The sequence below is a fragment of the Haemaphysalis longicornis genome, unplaced genomic scaffold (genome assembly GCF_048455015.1).
Source record: "Haemaphysalis longicornis isolate Haplotype H1 unplaced genomic scaffold, Haemaphysalis longicornis Haplotype H1 scaffold_9, whole genome shotgun sequence".
Lineage (NCBI taxonomy): Eukaryota > Metazoa > Arthropoda > Arachnida > Ixodida > Ixodidae > Haemaphysalis > Haemaphysalis longicornis.
This window is the reverse complement of record NW_027526460.1, coordinates 64,707,437-64,729,702: the sequence shown is the minus strand read 5'-3', so window position 1 is coordinate 64,729,702 and position 22,266 is coordinate 64,707,437. Positions and strand designations below refer to the sequence as shown.

Sequence of the window (22,266 nt, the reverse complement as noted above, 5' to 3'; positions counted from 1 at the left end):
GAGACTTCTTGTGTCATGCGCAGGGGAGTCCTGGTTGTCAGCTCAAAGAACACTGCCTGCAAGAAAAACAGTAGTGCTCATAAGTCATAGCATAGGTAGCCAGATGCAACCACACTTTTCGAACAGCCACGAGCCGATGAGGGTGCAGCAACCGTTTTTACACCTGCACTTGTCTCTGTTTAATTCGTCACAATTTCTGTATCATCAAAAAACAACAACAATCAAGCAGCCTGCATGCTGGCTTATACATACCACCATTCTGTAAAGTCGCTTTACTGCACTACACTAGTATCACGCGAGACAACCATTTGCCCGGCAATACCACGCGAATAAATAAACGGCTGATTCGTGCGAATGAGAATAATAAACCCACTTAACATGGGGAAAATGCCCCGCTACCTCAAAATGACTAACACCAAATTTACCCACTCAAGGAAAAGAATGACAAAAATGAAGAGTGTTGTACATATGAAAACTTTTTATTGTGCGGTAGGGCAAACTTTCACAAAAAAAGAGGCTTGTGCTGGACAAAAGTGAGTCTAGAAATTTCGGGCAGCATTTAGTGGGCTACTTTTCTGCAGCACACACCTTGTGTTTATCCGGATATATTACTACAAGACAAATAAACTAGACACCATTCCGAATATATGCAGCGAGAAAAATGAATATTTCCCGACGGCTGAAACAAAATGATAATACCCGGAGAAAAGCGCGATAATATAAGACTTCATTGGGAAAAACTTCAAATATTCAAGCAGAGCTACCTGACAATTACATGGGCCAATAACTCGTCAAGTGCGCCCGATGCAGCCAACAGCGTAAACAAAACGCTCAACACATGACGAAGGCGCGCAGAGCAGAAAGCAGGTCACGAGCGCCGTTGTCTTTTATAATGTACGGGCTTTCTCAATCGTCCGCTCTAGTCTGACGCGACGAACGTAAACCCGCGATTTCATTCAATTGCCGCCGCGGGCAACAGAAAACGTCCAGCGAAGCAACCAGTCGGGTAAATAAAATCCCTCTCGAATGCTGCAATTTCAAATTGAAAAGCCCCCAGCGAAAAGATACATACAATGAAAACACGGGAACCGTTACGGGAATATACTCACCGAGTTCGCTTTCACTGGCGCCGGGGCATTGGTCCAACATGCGAACTTGATGTTGGTCGTAGAAAAACGGGCCGTGCAGCGCTGCCAGTCACAAATGCGCTCGCCGCAGCCTCCGCGACTCACGCCGACAAATAAGTCTTGTAACAGCAATCCTCGCTTCATCGTATGGGTATCACAGCGGTAAAAAGGCTCGAGTGGCGCGAAAACGCGGCCACCGGACCTGCGGGCGCCGCCATTTCTCTATATCCCGTCATGCAACGGAGAAATCAACGGCCGCCTGGAGAGAAGGCGCGACGAGCATCCTTATAGGTTACAGGGCATTTTATAGGTTACAACGTAAAGGTTACATTTCGGATTTTGTTGATGTAACCTATAAATCATTAATGTAACCTATAAACCGCTTTTAACTTCACGCTTGTAACCCTTAAAATGGACTGGGATAAAGAAAACATCAAAATGGATTCATTGTAACCTTTATTTTATAGGTTACTTCCGTTTAGAAGTTACATTATGGGTTACAAGGATTAGAGTGTAGTCCTGTGTGGTCTCTACTTTTGTCCCGTCTTTACCGCGCTACTTAACCGTGTTTCACAGTGCGTGGCTTAATAAAATTTGTGTCAGAAAAGGGCATTTACTCCTCTTCAAACAGGTGAGTGCAATAGCCAAATGCCAACTTTTACCTTGAGGACGTTTAAAATTTTGCCATAGGTCACACTGTCGCAATCAAAGAAAACTTCCGCTGCGTCCTTTGTTGCCCTTAAAATCTATTCTCTAATTATCGTCAAGCTGTTCGTTCGTATTGTTTTCGTTTGGCGTCCAATAAAAGCGTTTTATTACTGCATAAAATTCCCACCCAGGGAAGGAAACTGATTTTGCGTACACTTTACAAGTTTAACGTCCTGGTAACAAATAATTTCAGGAGCTAAGAAAAGGTGGTAGCCGCTTTAACTGTTTCATGCTTGTCTTGAAGTCAATGCGTGGGAAAGGGAGTAACTTTTTAGAAGAATACGTTCACCTGTGTGTAATATTTAACGTCAAAAATGAGCTTGGCACAAGTATACGTAGTACTTCAGATTTCTGCATTTCGTGGGAGAAGTAAGAATAACCAACGATAATTCCTGTGATGACACATTCCGCACGTTGAATTCGCTGGCTATAAAAACGGTGCGTTAGAACGTGACACTTCCCCTATTATACTATCGGCTTGAAGCCCGGGAGGGGGGATGCTGTTCCGGAGGGGCAAGTTTTCTTAGATATCATTTGTGTTTAAATTCAAGCTGCCTTAAATACGATTTCAACAGTTCGCGTATCATGGCAAACCAGCAAGTTGAAGCTGTTATCCCAGTACTGGATAGTGAATGCGCATGTTTAAATTTCATAGTGCTGTGGGGATCTGGAAGCGTCTCGCTTACCCAGCGTTTTGCTTTAAAGGGACACTCGAGGGTGAAAACAAGATAGCCTGTATGCATAAATTACGGTGCCGAGGATCTAAGTACACCGTTCTCGCGACTGGCAGCTGTTTAATAAGGAAGAAAACGCCAGAAACGTGAAATCAGGCGACGACGCCCCGTACGCTTTTGGCTACTACGGTTTGTGACGTCACAGCAGTTGTGAACGCGAGAGCTCATTGGAGGAGCATCTAAAAATGTTTTCCTCAAGTAAAGAATTCCGAAGTGGTTGGGCACGTGAAATAAGCGTAAATCAGAACTTTCCGCGAGCAGATCTAATTTAAAAAAAAACACAGACTACAGCCTCTGTGCATTACGAGACAGGCTGCTTTCCTTACGTTTCAGGGTCCGCCATCATGCTTTCAGTTTCGTTCTAGAAAAAAAAAACATTGTTGCGCAATAAGCGAAGTCAGTAACCCACGACGGTGAACTCCCGCACTTCTGCAAGCAATAACCCCGACAGAAGCGTGCCCGCGCCCGGTTCGAACCTTGCCGCCCGTGAAAGGTTAGTACGGGGGTTATCCGACCGATCCGAGTTGGCGCTCTGCCGTTTTCTGCGAGCTGCTGTTGATGAATAATCCGTAAACCGGCCGTGCGTAGCTCTACCCTTCTTATGTTTGGGCTGAGCTGAGCCTCGGCCACGAAAACTACTCGAGACGGGCGCAGAAAGCGAGTGTGCATTGCACGCCAGGTTGGCGCGTTGCCTGAGAGATGAAAATATGAGGTGTACGTGATCGCCAGACGAGGCGAGATGAAGGCTCACGCTTGAGGGACGCGTAGCCAGAAAGCCAGCCAGGAAGCCGAGGTTGCACGATATTTGAAAAAAAAAAAAAACGTGTCACTGATTTGTTCGCCGTTGGCGTGACGTGGTTTGGGTGTCCGGTGTAGGCATGCACACCGGCCTCTGGAGCGGTGAAAAGCATTTCTTGTTCCGTCGGTGATAAAAAAAAAAAAAAATTCACGCATCTCCAGGAAGTGAATCATGACGAGTGGGCGAAGCACTGGGGGTCGTTCTTACCGTAAATCACCGGTGGCATTGCCCGCTAGCGCACGTAAATGAGTGGCAAGGCGTGTGTACAGTATATACATTTCCAATCCGATACGATCCAATCCAGTCCAATCTAATTCAATCTAATCCAATCCAAATCCAAATCTAATTCAATTGAATCCATTTCAATCCAATCTAACCCAAATTCAATTCAATCCAACCAAATCAAATCCAGTGCTCCTCGCGCATGCGCAACACTGTGTACACGGACGCCAAGGGACAAGCCACGGAGAAAGCGAGGTCTTAAGGCACTTCGCACCTAAAAATTGAACGTCCAGTTTGTGTCAGTAGTGCGATGAAGGAGACTGAAGATTACGTTTTCCCAAACTTTAAATCACTCCAATGACGCCAATCTCGTCTATATAAGCGAAAAACGGCACCAGTGCTTTGCGCTGAGGTGCTGGAGAGGGCCATGGACAAAGAAGTACTTTCAAGGTGATTCACTGGTCCTGGGATGAGGCGTGTAGTTTCTGCACAAGACTGCACTTTGCGATCATATGTGCAGAGCACTCCAACAGCAAATTCTCCACGCTTTCTAGCGGTCCGCAGTTGTCGCAGTGAGGGTTTACGGTGGCACCAAGCCGAAAAGGTATGACTGCGTGAGCGCTGCGTTGAGGCGGAGTCGATGATACAACGTCTCTAATCGGCGTGGAAGTACCTCTGGCGTCTTCATTCTTGGCTCAGAATCTATGTGGCGAAGGAAGGCACGATGCCGCTCCGAAAGAGACCAGAGGTGGTTCCGTTCCGTTAATACAAGTTCCGTCGTCATAGTTGTGGCATCATTATAGAAAATCTTCCTCGCAGTACGCATTTCCAAGCCCCTGCGAGCAGCTTCATCCGCCTTCTCATGTCTTAAACCACCACAGTGATCCAGAACCCAGTGAAACGTTATATGGTGTCCAGCGTCGTTTGAACACTCTGATGTCGCCGTCCACGCCAGCGAATCCTACGAGGAAGGTGACGAAAACGACGCGGCCTTTCGTCCACGTTGTTTGCGTAAAAGCACGTGCTCAGTGGCCACAAAATTCTGTGGAGGAGCGTGCGGGCTGCCTGCAGTGTGGAAACTTTGTGCGTCCAAGCAGATGCGGACAGAGAGAGAGAGAGAGAGAGAGAGAGAGAGAGAGAGAGAGAGAGAGAGAGAGAGAGAGAGAGAGAGAGAGAGAGAGAGAGAGAGAGAGAGAGAGAGAGAGAGAGAGAGAGAGAGAGAGAGAGAGAGAGAGGGAGAGAGAGAAATTAAAGCCGTTCCACTCAACGTGAAAGCTGACGGAAGTGCAGAGAAAGTTATTCGCCATAATGGGCTGTAGTGCCGTTATCCGCTTACTGCTAACACTCAATGCAATTCAGATTTACCACCTCCGCAGTGCTCGCGCACCCCCTGCCTACAACTGCGCCAGTACTGTTCTTTTTATGCTAGCTTTTCCTCCCTGTTTTGTTAGTACGTGTGTGGTTAGCACCCAAGTGCGGACGGTTGCTGTAAATGCTTCATTAAGAAAGTCGTGGCAAGTGTTCGTGTTTGAGCGCTCGTTTTGGGCAAAGCCTATATGCCAAGGGCTCGGTGTGTATTACATGTCTGCGAACAAAACCTCCTCAAGCTCCATGTGTCTCACTGGAAGTAAGAGGTATTCGTGAGGCGCTGAGAAACTAACGTCGCGGTCTCTATCACCAAAGTCGCACGCCGTTCAAAACATTGATTTGTTCCTCCAGCTTATACTTCTCTTCCCTTTCTTATGCTTCTTGAGCAGACTCCTTAATAATACGCACAATCATTGATCGTCTGGTTGTTATATATGAGTGCGCATGCGTAGTTTATGCTGCTACGGGTAGTTTATCTTTGACTACAGCTGGTCTGCATATTCTCGCATGACAACTGCGTGTTTTTGCATGTACTGTTGTGCCGCATTTATTTCACCTATTTTTTAGGTCTTTTTGTATACTCCACTCCCCTATAGAATGGTTAAGCACTTGAGGGTATACGAAATGAATACATAAATTATCAAAATCAAAACACGAGCTTGACCTCGCGCTTGAGTCATCGCTTCGATTTGCATTTTGATTAGGAATAGTTAATAATAGGCAGCATTTCTTAGAAATTACCACCGTAAAAATTCAAGGGAAATAAAATTTTCTCGTTCCTTTCGCCTAAATTTTGTGTCACACCTATTTCATGTGCTGAAGAGCTTCATTTGTCGTTTACCTTCAGAGAGGGGAATGGCTCGTGATTTTTAAAGACTAATCTTTTTTGGTCTTCTTAAACGCAGAAATTTTGGTCTATCTGTCTGTCTGTCTGGTCTGTGACTCGATTAAGCCACCCGGCCAAAGTGAAACCAAAGCTGCGCAACAGTCTTGTATAGCCACAGTCAAATCTATGCGTCTAAGTCCAGTGTCACGGTTTATACTTGTCAACATTGTCGAACTAGACAAGACATTATGCAAATATAAGACAGAAAGTCAACAGGTAAGTGATATTTGCAGTATTCCTTTTTTTAAAGGGATGTTTCGTTTTTGCGATAGCAAATAAAATACTACATCAACGGCAGAAACCCGTCGCCTGCTGTTGCCCGCGCTACTATAGCTCCTGACGGCCTTTAAGAAATCAAACGGCAACAGCAACGAAAGGTTCCACTAGATAAGTTCTACGTTCCGCTTGGAACGCTCGTGGAGTAGGGCAACGTTTTTCCATAAACGTGGGAATGGGGTGCCTCAATTTTCGTGCGTTCCCCATCCTTTACGGCAGTGCTGGTATCGAGACACCCGGCCTGGAGCAGTGGAACGCGGTAAATTTAAATTGACTTGAGCAAACCTTTTTCGTGTTTACCTTGGGAGGAGCGCGACGGAAGAGGACATCATGAGAGGTGAGCGGGAAAGCGAAGGGAAGCATTTATTTGGCAAATGTCGGCGAACGACTATTGTCTTTTGTCGACATTTTCAACGAAAGGAGCAGATACGCGGCCATTTTTTGTTTTTGTAATGGCTGCCTGTTTAATCGGGAAAACAGTGTTTATAGAGACGTATGTCACATGGCATTGAAACCACAGTGTATAAAGTATTACGTAGTGCCGGCCAAGGGCCAATTGTTCCGAAAAAAGTTAAATGAAAACAGCGTTGCGGCGCATGATCCTCCTTTTTCAATATACATTCTAAAACCCGTCCAGTAACTACCAGGAGGAAAACGTTTATATACCAGGCGGTTCCCACTGTTAGATCTGTAAGCAACCAGAATCCTACACCATGGATCTTGCACTGATGGGATGGAGTGATTTATCTTTTACGCTGTGCTGCAGATGGCAAAAAAATGCGTGTTCTTTTCCTGGTTTAGTTTCCAATGAACCCTCTCATGCATATATAATGTGTATTTTTGCCATAAAACGGTACATATACCATCTGCTTCGTACCCCGAAATGTAAACCAAAAGAAGAGCAACGAGCGCAGTTGTAAGCGGCTGCGTTAGGAGGGGCGCCTGCTACAGAGCTCAGGGGCTTTAGAGGCGTTAAGCTCAGGTCGCTCGCAGCGCCGCCGCCGCATGCATTACGGAGCAGCCGCGCCAGGGACGGAGAAGGTAGACTCGTGCCCCGCCGTGCTTGCAGCGTTCCCTACGACAGATTGCGGAGAAAGGTGGGTTGGTTCGACTGCCATTGATTCGCTGCATTTCTTGCCTAATGATAAACGGCATTATGTTTTACTCGAGTTTGGTGGTTACGCAGTACGCCAGCGTATTTTTTTTTAAAGCGAAGCTTTGCATGGTTATGAGAAAGACATGGCCGGTGGTTTCGTGCTCGCAGAAGACTCATTCGGCGCAACCACATGCGCATGCGCGACAAAACCAGGCTGGAGAGGAGTTAGAAGCAAGGGGAGGGATATGGGCTGGGTTTATCGCAGCCGAGTGCGCGCGCAAGGAGCTATACGGCGCGAAGCACAGTTTGAGCGACAACGGCCGGGTAGCGGAGTAGCGTCAACGTAGCAATGCCGAACACCGGCCGCACGTTGCAGCTTCAGTGGCTATCCATCTGTACGAAGTGCATAAGAGCATTTTTAAAAAATTAGATCCCCAGAGAAATGGAAATACCTGGCCCGAAAGTCCTTTTGACATAGTGAATACTTTCAGTTGGTTTTACTCATCGTGCTGATGCCGTCAGTGCACACATACGGAGTATATTATTGAGATTAGAAATCCAGAGGCGAAAATGCATTTGGTCCGCGCTATCTCGAGGGCCACCGCCCTGGAAATTTTCTGTGGAGCTCCTGTGCTGCCTAGGTGGAACAACACGACCAGAGGCCAAACCGAGTTCCGGGTAGTACTTTCGGGTAGCACAAAGCTGCGGGGGTCCCATACCATCCCGTGTTTATGGAAGTGAAATGAGTTCGGTACTCCCAAATGTTTTGCGACATGGTCTGCAGCCGATCCCCGGCGCGTCCGATCCCTTCCGACGATCAACCTGGCACAAAAGAAAAAAAAAACTTTGCCGCGCTAAATACGTTTACGGCGTCGAGGAAACTGTTGGGGTGGTGACGGCGCTCTGCCACTCGCAGGTTCACCAATGGTCGTATAAAGTGGAATTTGAAGTGAAAGATTCTTGTTCAAACTAATACTAGGTGAAAAGGACTTTTCAAGAACCGCCGCTCAAAAAGAAGAGGAACGCACGATCGTGCGTAAAAAAAGCGAGTCCGGTGGCCCACGCAGGCTCGTGTGCTGCGGTGAGCTGCTTTGTTTGCGCACCTGTGCCCTTACGCGTGCACTGTCATTAATCACAGCTGGTTTGCGCCGCTATTAGGAATACGTGGTGCAGCGTTGGCTTGCCTTTTTATAGCATCGTGGCTCAGTGACAAGATACAGCTACAGTCAGACGCGTGAAATCTGTTTTGTGACTCGGGAAGTTAGGCCGTAAAACAAAGCGGTCGAGAGAACTGAGGTGCCGTTCTATTTCCTTGTTTGCGCCCACTTTATTTATTACCTTTCTTTCCTCATCTATTCCCAGTTCGCACTTAATAGACGACAACCGGGGCGGCATCGTTTTGAGGTGGAGGTCCAAGTTGCACGAAGTCGACACGGTGGAGGGCTGGACGGTAAATAGGCTGGGAGTGGGAGGGGGGCTTCGAAATCAAAGAGCAATAATTCAGTGAATTGCCAATAGATTTGATTTGATTGTGGGGTTTAACGCTCCGACGCAACGCAGGCGATGAGGCGCGCCGTAGTGGAGGGCTCCGGATTAATTTCGACCAATTGGAAATCTTTAACGTGCGCCGAAATATCGTACACACGGGCGTTTTTGCTTTTCGCCTCCATTAGAAAAGCGGCCGCCGTGGCCGGGAATCAAACCCGCGACCTCGTGCTCAGCAGCACAGTGAACTGCCAATAACATTTGACAATGATTGAGCATCTGGATGAGTGGGAGGATGGAGTACAATGCAACCGGAAGCGATCAATTCTCTGTTCTTGTCTCACGCGTCTAACCCCATTTGAGGTCAGAACTGCCATGTCGGCCATCACAAAGTGAGTGACAGGAGAAGGGGTGGGGCTTCCGACGACGTGCTGGCACCCGCCAAATACTGACCCGCGGGTTGCATGCGGGCCGTAGGTTGTTGAACCCTGCACTTTAAGATAACGAACACAGTCAGTGACGATCGCATGCGTATAATATTTGGGACGCGCAGCGTCTATGCGGCTATATTATGTAAACGTAGTACACATCTAATGTTCTAAACAGGCAAGGGACGTGCGATTTAGTGCTTGTTCCACGTCCTTTAATTGCGTCTAATTTGTTTATTTGATGCTATCGCCTCACCTTCAACCCGTTAGTATACGTGTACCCTGCCATTTGTAAATCGTGCGGCGTAAAATTTAGCGTGAATAATCATTTAGTTTGTGAAAATATAACATAATTTCTACTCGTTTATAAGGCGGTGCCACCCCAGCAGTGTCAGCTCAGCTTGCTGCGCTTCTGGCGTCCGCTTGCATGCTCGCGCAGAAGCAACCTTTTAAGTGCGAATGCACTTTATAAGCGACCCCAAACCTTCCACCGCCGGCGGCGGCGGCGGCGTCCGCAGTCCTCCTCTCCCTAGCAACGACGTGGAGCGGAGAGGAGCGTCGGTAGCAAAGGCGCGGTGACGTCACTTCACCACGTGACCGCGCTCCCTCCGCCTCCTCGCCGTGGCTGCGCGGGTGCGCGCCGCTCCCCGCACCGCTCCTCGCGCCGTGACGTCATGGTATGACGTCACAGCGCGCCTCCTCTCCCCAGCAGCTGCCGCGCGCCTCTCTCTCCACCGTGACGTCACACTCTCTCCTCTCCCCCTCGCTCGGCTGCAGCTGCCGTGCGCCGCTGTCCCTCTCCCCTTGTGCTCGCCTCCTCTCTCAGCCACCTGGCTCGGCGCGCTCGGCGCGGCGTACCCCCCTATATATGCAGCGATAAACTGCCAGACCTCCGTGGGTCGGCTCGCGCGCGCTCACGGGCGAATGCCAACGGATTTTAACTTTACTCCCCCTCATAGCATCACCCCGTGCATTCGCACTTAACCATGTTCACCCTCGGGGAAATGCTTGGGAGTTTTTTCAGTTAGCTCAGGCTATGGGAGAGCAACGTTCTGTGTTCTATGCTACTTGAAAACTGTTCCTACGTCGACCATACGCATGAAGAAAAAAATTAGTGCCCTTCCACTCTGTGAAAAAGGATTACCTGCGAAGCTGGATGCAGTACACGAAATGCGTGAAACAAAACACGTTTGTTTGTAATTTGTGATCGAGCAATGAGCACTTAGCTCAATGAAACTTTCAAGGACTCGCGATTTATTCTAGTGGACAAACATGGAGCTGTGTGTTTTACTTCCGCGACGTTTGATTGATTGTAGGGTTTAACGCGCCGACGCAACGCAGGCGATGAGGCGCGCCGTAGTGGAGGGCTCCGGATTAATTTTGACCACCTGGGGATCTTTAACGTGCGCCGAAATCTCGTACACACTACTTCCGCGACGTAGGCATCTTATTGTCTGCGAAACACACCAACCCAATCCGCTCGACCCCTGAGGACTCGGGAAAGTTCACAATGAGGCGGTGGACGTACACGTTTACACCTCCCGCCAGCACAACGGGCATGTCATCAGTGAGGGCCTGAAACCTTTATCTGCGCGTGCACTCCACCCCCCCCCCCTTCCCTCCACTCCCAGTTCACGCCTGATGAACCGACAACGAGTTACGTGGGCGTGCTTAGGAGTACAAGGCACCGCCAAAAAGCCGCCCTTCACGCTGCACAAGAAATATTGGTTCATGTCGACGTTGCTGTTCATTCGGGAGAGATTCCCAGCTACTCGGCGAGCTGGTGAAAACGGCGACAGTAGCGTCTTTCTGTTGCTTTTGCACCCATTCACTCATTCGCACCCATTCGCACCCTTCCGCTGTTTTTCCTCCGAGCGAACGACACGCGCCTGTCCATAGGGAGTAAAAACCTGGAAGGACTCCAGCTTTATTTTAGTGGACATACATGTGGATATCTTTTCCAGTCCCGGATTCTAGGCATCTCTCTGCATAAAATCATGAACTGTCCACACCCACCATCTCACACCTGGAACATGAGGCCACACACCCACCCGCTTTCTTCATGCCACTGGGGAGTGAAGACGCAGTGTTTAAATAAGCCGTGTGCGGGACAGTCATGTCAAAGATAACAACATATGATAACGCAAGGTTGCATTATAATGCAATCAAAAAACATGTTAATGCAATGTTGCAATGTAGCTTGGCATGTCCAGCTTTCCGGCTCATGGCCAGTAGTACTGGCTTTGGCCACCACGTGCCGCATTCAGTTCAGTTTTTAAAATTTCCGGCTTCAGCGTCAACGTTTGTTTATCAAGCATAAATGTAGAAAGAAAAGAGCCGACTTCTTCGTGGCAACGCGATAGTCCAGCGCCGCTCCGCCGGCTGCGAATGATAAGGCAGCTGTAGCGCAGCACTGGCAAACAGCGGCCGTTACGCTGCGTTTTGATAGCGAAGCGTTGGTAGAGTTGAATTGTTGGCCGGACGAAGAAGGTTGTTTTGGCGGTGGAGCTTGTTGCATGTTTTTTTTTTTTTTTTTTTTTTCACGAGTTAAAGCAGAGGCTACACAAGAGCCAACCTCGCATAAAAATGCAGGCAAACTTTAAATGGCCCCAGCTTACTTGATTCTGGGTTGAACCTTCTTGCTCTCGAAGGGCTAAGCATGATGTTTGGCCCTTTGAGAGCAAGATGGTTTTTTCTGTCCAACTTGCTACAGGGCGCAGGGACAGTACCGGTGCGCCAATTAGACTCCGGCAAGCACTTTATAAGACCCACTGAGCGCTATATCAGTTGTCTTGTATATATGCTATATATTCCTGTACTTTATATAAAGTGTACATAATTTGGGCATCAGAGTTTGCCGCGTCCCTAATGGTGACACTAGACACGGCAACGCGTTCCTGAAGGACGAAAAGTCCTGAAATTTACTGTGATGTATACACAATTCCGAATATATGACTGGTATGCGTATTGTCCCACTCGTCACAAGTCCATTTTTCAAAGGCCAATTCCTCATAGGTAAACTGGTAGGGAATGCCAACTTCTCATAGGGAATTTCGCACGAGGAATACCTGTGTTTCGGGAATTGTCAATACACGCAAAACTTTCATTAAAAGCTGGTTTTCGACAGTTAAAACATTGTTAGCGCCTGCTATCGCGTTTAGAAAAAAGTATAGGCGAGTGTGAGTAGCTTTTGAGGCAGAGAAGTTAGGTTGAATTACGCAACCTTATTAGTTATATTGAAATGATAATTGGAGTCACGTTTTTATTATATGACAGAAAAATTTAAAAAAAAATAATGGCAGAGATGACGCAGTAAACAAGTCGAGCATGAAATTAGCAAAACTGTTTATTTGCTCTCGGTTAACATGTCAGCTCAGAAGCGCATGTTCCGGGCAATATCGCGAAGCGTGTTGACTGGGACTCCGCTGAGGTTGACGGAGTTGTTGACGCGATATGACCGTATCGTATACTTTCTGGCATTTTCCAGCCAGGGTTTCGTTTACAATGTCTCGGAGACACGAGAAGAGAATTTATTATAAAGCCACATATCAGCACGCAGCGACTAGTGGTAACAGCGCTGCCCGAAATACAGAAAAAACAAAATCTAATCAGTTTCCAAATACTCCGGGCAGTCAACACTTTGCACGACAAATGTCTATGGTGGTAAAACAAGCTACTCCGAAATCAATCCATAAAAAGTTCACATGTGTTCACAGAAAGAGTTCATAAACTCGTTGAAAGTCAATACGGCACAATAGTGATGCTCAGGATGTTGTTCCTGGTCACTATGAAACGCGTGGACCAGCGTAACAGGAAGGCTTCTTCGCCTAGAACTGCCAACTCATTTTCCAAGTGACTCATAAGGACTGACCGGACACGCCACAACAATGGAAACATCGACCGTTGCGGTCGGGCGAGAAGACACTCGGCACCACGATTTCGCCACAATACAAAAGCCCCAGCACACATCAGGAAGTTCACCAACGTGTCATTTGAACGTGTGCTCATTCTAAGTGTAACACCAAACCTACGCACTAAAAATTAAGGAGCTTCCACTAACGCGTAAGATTTGAAGGTAGCGAAGCTGTGCGCCACCTTCACGGCCATCACGACAGTTTTAAGTCCACGATTGCCGCGGATTTGCTTCTTCTTCGCTGCCGCAACGGCCTTTACTCAATTCTTGTTGCTATAAGTGCTGAGCCTCCTTCAGTTTTTTGGAAGTGTTCCCACGATTACGGTGAAAGCTGAGGTTTTTTTTCGCCAATCTTGGCCAATGGTTGGCTTGATAAATGGTGACAGGGAGGCTGGGCGGTCGGCGCGAGGCACGCGCTCACGAGCGCTCGGCGATTTCTTATTTTTTAACGGTCGGGTGGTCCCCGCGAGGTGGGCGCTCACGTGCGCCGGGTACGCCGGACGCCGTAGCCCATAGATCAATTGACAGCTTCTCTTTTAAAAAGGCACTCTTCCATGTGGACATACTTTATGTGCCCAAATTTACATTGCAGATTCCTCTGGTTTCAGCCCCGCTTCCAGACACATGTGCAGGACGCAGCTAATTTATTTCCTTCCCCCCTCCCTCATGGAGAGTAAATTTTTATTTTTTATCAATACTGTAACCCTTGTCAGGCTCTCGCAGGAAGTTGGCAGTCACGGCGCGCTGTATGCATGAATACAAAAATGGGTGCACTGTGCGTCGGTACCTATTCAGCCGTAAAATAAATAAACCATTATAAATCGGCCACGTCGCTGTCAAAGCACGCAAAAAAAAATATATGCTCTTTCTCAGCTCTACGGTTCAGTTACCGCACAGTTATAATAACATTGTACAGACTATTGTAACGCACATAACACAGTGCGACACTATTAAACGCTACACATCATCGGTAAAACAAGGCGACAAAGTGTGAAATCAAAAGCATGGACGCTAGAACAGGTGACGACCAGCTTGCCTTGTAATCTCGGCTGTATTAGGCACAAAAACAGGATTAAAGAATGTACAGGAGCCGTCGTAAGTAACTGGAACAAGGATTTGTAAATGTCACAAACCAGCGTGTCCTATTGGCTTTATGACAGCCATTACCGGTTTATAGGAAGCTTTTTCTATTGCGAGGACTTATGTAAGCGCACACCAATGCAGCGAGGCAGTTTGGTTTCACTGGAGTTGGCTTCGCAAAACTCTATTGCTTGTTTAAACTTTACCCTTAACTACTTAATGCTTCTATGAGAATAACATGACAATTCCTCAGACACTATTTCTCGATGATCGATAATGCTTTCGTCGTTTGCCCTGTTATATTGCTTGATTGGAACCCTTAAGAGATTATTGTTGCGGTTGGAATTCTGATTTTAGTTACCAAATGTAAGTAAAAGCATATGGTTATCAGAAATGCTTTCTTCTATACTTACTTCAGGGGTTAATCGTCGGGACGGGATACAAAGGCCAGATCAAGTACTGAATGAGCATTTTTATGCACGTGGGTTCTTTTGCCAACCGATATAGCAAGTATCTATACAAAATATGTAAAAGCCGCTCACAGCCTTTTACGTCGTGACTACCAGATAAGCTGATTCCAGTCAATGTCACCGCGGCTGAAATCCCTGTTATCAAAAGTTGAGTGCGCTCAATTACATTCAGGTAAAGGAAATAGTACATTTGAATTAGGTAATCTTTAATGGTCGTTTGCTTTTCTATAGATTCCGTCTATAAGAATTGAAGTATTATTAACCTTAATAGTGCACCAGGTACTTCTGTGGTTAGGGATGCCTTGATGGGCGAAAAATGAAAGACTATATTATGGCAATAGCTACGCCCCCTATCCGTACGTAGCACCATTCGGACGTCACTATCGGTACGTAGCAGGGTAAGGGGCACAGGAATTAGTTTGGAATTATGTATGCCAGTATTTAGCCACGTTTATATATCAGGAAAATACAGCAACAACCACTCTTCTAATTTATCTGTTCAAAATACATCTCGCATCGAAACATAGTAATGCAAGCGGTGTAGTATTCCTGTTGCGTCATGCGTCAGAATTCCTGGCATCCGCAGGTAAATCGTCATAGGATCGGTTTATTACCACTCGCTTATTCTGTGGGTTGTCTGATACATACGAGCTTTTTTATTTTAGGTTTTCATACACTAGAACGCCTTTATCGCTGTTGTCGAGGTTAAGTTTTTTCAATTGCCACAGGTTCCGATCTGTTTCACGGACAGCCAGTGAAAAATCCTGCGAAACAGATATAGTTGAACACTTCAGCTTGAAACAGTTCTGTAGCATTGCCATTTTTTCTGTGGAGTCATAAATCGAATCACAGCAGGTCGCTCCCGCGTGGCTTTTTTCTTGCCAATGAAGTATTTGCGCTCGACCGATGTCACTTTTATCCCTGGCCCGCACGCAATGATGTTGGTCACGACACTTCCCGAAAGAGTTCCATGAGCTTCATCCTCCTTCTCGTTTACGCCATACACAACTAGGTTGATTGATTGATTGTATAGTTTAACGCGCCAACGCTACACAGGCGATGAGACGTGCCGTAGTGGAGGGCTCGGGATTAATCTCGGCGCCCTGGGAATCTTTAACCTACACTGAAATCTCCAGCTCACGGGCGTTTTTGCTTATCGCCTCCATCAAAAAAGCGGCCGCCGCTACCAGGAATCAAACCCGCCTCTTGGGGCTAGCTACGCAGCGCAAATACACAACTAGATTGTTCCGACGTGTACGATTGTCTAAATCATCGATATCTTAAATTCATCTCCTTGACTTCACAATGAACGGCAGTTACTGCTTCGGCAAAGTCATCAACAACCTTCTCGTGGTACTGTTTAAGTGTGGCAAGAACGGCCACTATGGACGCAGGTGTGGTCTCTGTACTCTGTAGACCAGTCTTCAGAGTATATTGTGAAGATTTGATCGGTGAAAAATAAGAGTGTCTCTTACAGCTAAGTGTCAGGACCAGGGTTTTCCTCGGTGTCACCACTAAGTTGCAGCAACGACCCAATAATGCGCAATGAGACAGACCAACAATCAATGATACGTGGATTCAGCTACGTTTAAAAGGTTCAAACACATATGAAGGTCGCACCATCGCTTGCTCACAAAGACCTCTCCACGTTTTTCACAAGCACAGCTGTAACCGGAAACCAGCTGGGTACCCAACCTCAAAGCCCCTGTATAATGAGCGCTTCAAACAAATGCAGGTCGCTCTTTCACAATCCACAATCCACAATCCACAATACTAAATTCCAAAATACAAACAGTAAAAGTCCGAATCAAAACTCCCCTTCAACCAGCGCATGCGCTATAACCGCAAAGGAAGTGTGTGGCGAGCCGAGTGCAACGGTAGCGCCATCGGATAGACGCCGCTTTTATAATGAGAGACCCTGGTTCGATTCCGACTAGGGGAGGCCTTTTTTTCTTTCCAATTGGCTGCACATGTTGCTATTCCCTGCCGCTAGTAACCCCGTACCCCTAGCGCCTTTGGGGTGGCCAAGTGGGAAGGTACCATTTTGAGGGCGTGGAGGTCCGGGGTTCGATTGCCCAGATCCACCCCACCCGCACTTCTTTCTTGAAGCGCGCACTCTCAACATCTGCTTGTGGGCTCCTTGCCTCCTCGCCACATCCGCATGGACAGAACAACGCTTCTACAGCTCTGCTGTTAGACAGTAGTAGCGAGCAGTTGGCGTACCCGCTTTGTACACCTAGCGGTAAATTCCTAAATGTAGCTGTGATGAACCAGGCCAATGATGTATTATCAGCAGTGGCGTAAATCATGGGGGGGTCAGGGGGGTCCTGACCCCCCTTGTGATGGGGCTGGGGGGGACACCCCTTGCAAGTGTCCCCCCCTTGAGATTCATCTTTCATTTACCTTTAAAAGCTAAAACAACTGTTGTTTTTGTCACTCACTAACTGTTGTTTTTATCACCAGCGAGGTACGAAAACGGGAGTGCCAGTGACGCCCCAGTTGAAGCAAGGGCCTACTTTCGACGAATATTTTTTTCAATAATTGATGCAGCTGTAGCGGGCATTGAGAAGAGGTTTAATCCAGATTCTGAGGGAATCGTGACGTACAGGGCACTGGAACTTGTCCTTCTGAACCGGTCACCAGAAGCAGATTTGGACGTGATCCGACGATACAAGAGCATCGATATCGGTAAAGTCGTGTCTCGCGTGCGCTTGTTGCACGAAGAACACTGCAACCTCAAGTCCGTCGACGACGTTGCAGCAGTACTCCGGAACATGCACACGTCCACCCGCCAGTATTTCAAGGAAGTGGAGAGTGTTCTCAGGATTATCTTAGTGATGCCGGTCTCTTCCTGTGAAGCAGAGAGATCGTTCAGTGCCTTGGGAAGACTGAAAACATGGCTGCGTAGTACGATGGGGGAGGAACGCCTCAACTGTATGGCTTTGGCACACGTTCATCAATACATTATAGACCTCATAACGTTTCCAGGGTTGTTGAAAAACTTTGTCAGTGCGTGCAAAAACCGCGCTCTCGTTTTTGGACCCTCTAGAAGTGTCGAAAGCTAGGAAACATGTCATAGGTGATCAGTACTCATATTGTACAGAGTATTTCTTATTGATCTTTTTTTAACGTCTGCAATAGCACAGTGCAATTACGTGAGGTATGAAAGCATGCTCGTTTTTCTTATTTTAATTGAAATCACGATAGCAATTTGTATGTAAATAAAAATAAAGCAAAAAACAAAATGGCCGCCTTGGCAAGAGGTGTGTCCCCCCTTGTGATTTTTCTGGATTTACGCCACTGATTATCAGAAACCTTTGGCTAGTGTTGTAACGTAATTGTGTCGTCTTGCTGGTCTGTGACCGTATTATTAAATGAATGTGCACCGCTCACGCGATAATCAAGCCTTACTAAAGCCGCTAATGCTGCGGAGGCACGTCTATGCTAAGACATCAAGGAAGAGTTGCAGAAAACCATTTGCTTCTTGAGATCTATGACGCGATATCGTTGTATTGGCGTCCTGCGGGAAGCGTTTTGGAACGGAGTTATTACTGGATTGAAGACTTCCACTTCACGAGCAATGAGTCACCAGAGAAAGAGGAGCGCAAGCATTGAGGCGAAGCCCCTTAGTGGCATGGGCTGTTGGCTTCTCCTGTCGTCGTTTTATAAAATCGTCCTCTCATGTGTTCACGGTGCTAACGCCTCGCGGTAGAACGTAACGCGTACTAAAAAAAGAGCGGGACACTCGTTTACGCCTCGCGCAAGAGAGCTTCGTGCGTCGAAGACAAGACGCCTTTACAGCAAAGCCATATACCTCCCCCCCCCCAACGGTTTCATCTCCGTTGGCAAAAACGCCAAGGCGCCCAGAATACTCATACACTACACGCGTCGCCCTTCACCAGGTTTTACGTCAGTGGAGACGGCCCGGGATTTTTAATCACCGAATAAGGTAGGATCGTGAAAGATTGCAGCTGCGGGTGGTGGTCAATATAGAGAACAGAAGCAGGGTAGTGTCAGTTTAGCGAGAAAGCGACATTGTCAGTCTTTTAAAGTGTTGTGCTATATTGTGTAGGCTGGACTGAACGGCGCAGTTTTGCGTAGGGAGAGAGTGGAGATGTTGGTTGTTGAAGGAGTTGTTCAAGAGCCTATGAACATGTGGTAGACAGATGGTTGAAAGCTCAAAGGTGTAACCTTAAGTCTATAGGGTACAATATGCGAAAGCTACTTTTTGTACCCTCTCAGTCAACTCGCGGTGACCTTGAGGTAACGAGATAGTACAAGCGGCCTTCCACGTGTTTATAGAAGAGGAACATACCGTATTGACGCGATTCTAATTACCCCCAATTCTAAAGACCCTCCCCTACTTTCGCGAAAAAATCTGGAAAAAAAAATTGCACCATCTTCCCGTAGGGGAACCCTAAGTAGTATTCGAAGCAGCCATGGGGTCGACTGAAGTTCCAATTAGTTTTCAGTTCGTCGTTTCCATTGACGTTCAGCTTCGCGTGCCTTCGTTGTATGAGTAGCTTCTTGACGTAGTTTGAATGAGTGAAGGACATAAGGCGCGTTCGTAGCACATGCTCTGGTCTCGGTTTGTAGCGCAGTGGGAAGAGCGCCACGTAACTTCCGTTGCGGCCAGAAAGTCGTGGGATCGAGACCGGGTGCCCCCCAATTATTTCTTTTTATAGTGGACTGCGATGACGTCAGCCCAAGCGCTGACTGGGCTGAAGAGTCGCGCATGCGCAGTAGAGTGCGGAAGGCGGACAACGACAACGAGGGAGGGAGGGACACAGCCCCGAGCATGAGATGCTTCGCATCTGAAACGTTTGCATGCGAATCTAAGCATCCTTTTTTTTTAAGCAGCCATCAAAGGAGGTGGGTTTCAGACGATTGGAAACGGGCTCTAGTTGATGTGGGGCCAATTAATTTATGTGGCTTTCAATTACAAACCGTGCACTTCGAAGGAACAGAAGACGACCTACTGGGAGATACTGAAAGCGGTGGCCCAAGCGGCACAACTCTCCCAAATGGTAGTGAAGGTGTCTGGGTACGTAAATGGAAAATATGGTCCCGCAAAAAATGTTCCCGGAAAAAATGGCTCCGGAGAAAATGGTCCCAGAAAAAATGGTCCCGGAAAAAATGGTCCCAGTGACCATCTAGAAAAAATTGTCCCATGGCTCAGTCAACGTCTTTCTGTTCAAGTTAGTCGGATGTGAACTTTTTTGCGATTTTATTTTGTCCCTTTGCGTTTTAGCTAAAGAGTTGAGAAAGAGATTGAATGCTTTAATATTCCTATAAGGGGCCGAAATTAACGAATTTGGAGGCTAAAATCTAACAAAGAAAATTGGGTAGACAGATAGACAGACGGACGGACGGACGGATGGATAGATGGATGGATGGATGGATGGATGGATGGATGGATGGATGGATGGATGGATGGATGGATGGATGGATGGATGGATGGATGGATGGATGGATGGATGGATGGATGGATGGATGGATGGATGGAGGGATGGATGGATGGTAGGGCTGAGCATGGACTAAAAATTTTAATGCAAGTAATTGGATTAAAACCGCAAAAACAACTGCGAGGCCTGGAACCGTCCATACACGCTTTAGCAAGATTAAGTGAGATAGAAGCTGCAGCTGTCTTCAAAAAGGCCCATTCTTCCTTCACGACGATATCCTAGACTGAGTAAGAAAAAGCTGCCGACAACAGTATTTGCAAGTTTATTTTAGCATCACAGCGCTGCCGGCATGAAACACTTCATATTTTCTGCATTTTGGGAGCAACAGAATGTTTGTAAAGGTGCTGTCTTGCGATAGTAGGAGTGTGCCTTTTATTTAGAGAAAATCACTTGCAAAATACATCGTAAACATCGGCTGATTTCCTTAGCTGATGTGCATGAGGCAAAAAAGAGCGAATCTGCATTATAAAGTGCTGTAGTAAATAAAAGGGTCTGCGAAAGGATTTAATTAGTTGGCTGCGTAATAAATGTTTCCTGAACAAGGTATAAACAGAAATATTGAACTGCTCAGCTTATTCAAATAACTCGCGCCAATAAAAATGGCATCAATGTAAATTTGCAACCACTGCAGTAGATTATTGGGCTCCATAACCCAAGTTACGCGGCAATACAGAATGACTGTTTAAAACAAGGACAGATCATTCGTTTGCCGGAGTGCTTGCGCACTGAAACGTCCGTGCAAATGTCCCTACATCGAAACGTCCGTGCACCCAAATAAATATCCCTACACCGAAATGTCCGTACACCGAACTGTCCTAGACCCGAGAGGAGAGGGAAGGGGGGGGGGGTGAATAGTGTTTACCGCCATTTTACTTTGGACCCTATCTAAATTATCGCATCCGAGGGAAGAAGGAATAACGCCCCAGTGCTACTTCGGGAAAGCGGCTGACCCGATCTTCTTCTTCAGAAGATCGTCCAACCTTACTTTACTTTAATTAAAAAAATTACAGTCACCGAAAAGAAAATGACGCGCCATAATGTCGCCCCGGGAGAATGGGCCGGGCAAATGGCACGCGGGGATACTGCAAGCGGGGCAAATGAGACACGGGGCTAACGTCGCGCGGTTTACGCGACGGGGATTCTGCGCGAGGGGCAATCGTGATACACCCCCTAAGAACGTCCTGCTGATCAGTAAAATAAATGTCTCTCTCTCTCTCTCTCTCTCTCTCTCTCTCTCTCTCTCTCTCTCTCTCTCTCTCTCTCTCTCTCTCTCTCTCTCTCTCTCTCTCTCTCTCTCTCTCTCTCTCTCTCTCTCTCTCTCTCTCTTTCTCTTTCTCTTTCTCGCTCTCTCTTCCTACCTTGGCTTTGGGGCCATTTTTTCCGGACCAATTTTCCGAGAACATTTCTTCCGGGACCATTGTTTCCGGAACCATTTTTTCCGGAACCATTTTTTCCTACACCCGTCTGGGTATCATAGGAAAGCGGTGGGTGCACTGTACCTATTTTTTGTGCGAATACTTGTGAAATAAAACATTGCTCCTTGCGCCCATCTCGTCGAGAAATGGCCGCGAAAACAGTAGCCCGGGAGTAGTTGAGGATATGTAGGTTTTTTTTTTAAATCTAAGCACCCCCCCCCCCCCCCCCCCACACACACACACTTTGAGTATCGCGATCTCGGAAAGAAGGGGGTGCTGCTTAGAATCGAGTAAGTACGGTATAATGTTTGAGTGGTTCTCCCCCTAGCATACCTTGGAAATGGCTGGGTTACGCGTAAGAGGATGGATGTGTTCTCAAATTTAGCAGAGTTTGAAGCTTATGTTTCATGCTCCCGCCAAACATCTTCGCCCACGTAGATTTGTAGACACTTGTGTTGGTTCGTAATCTACAGAGTTTGCGATTCGTCAGAATTGAGACCCCTTGTGGCGGTGGGGGGACGTTCTTAATGTTTTGTCGGAAATAGCTCCTCGATTCATCACCGATGGCTCCTCGCGACCACGATTATTGCGGTAATCGTGGTCGCGAGGAGCAAGATTTGTGAGTTCACGTGTCTCTTTGTCGGTGCCTCGTTCTCTTCCAACCCATTTCTGACCAGGTGCCCAGATGACATTAACTTCTTTATTGTGGATCGAAGTATCTTACCAAAGCGTTAAGGTATTCTGGCTGAATCCTAATGCCTAATTATGGCTGCAGCCTAGAGCCCAATACAGAC

At 47.2% G+C, this 22,266-nt stretch overlaps 1 protein-coding gene across 1 annotated transcript in view; it reads left to right on the top strand.

The window, feature by feature from the left end:
• Window positions 1-7,154: 7,154 nt before the first annotated feature.
• The window catches only part of LOC144151358 (sulfotransferase 1C2-like), a 39,264-nt gene continuing 24,152 nt past the window's right edge, over window positions 7,155-22,266 (top strand). Inside the window, exon 1 of the mRNA XM_077682379.1 lies at window positions 7,155-7,217. The gene's annotated coding sequence lies outside the window, so the exon portion shown is untranslated. The remainder of the gene's footprint in view (window positions 7,218-22,266) is intronic.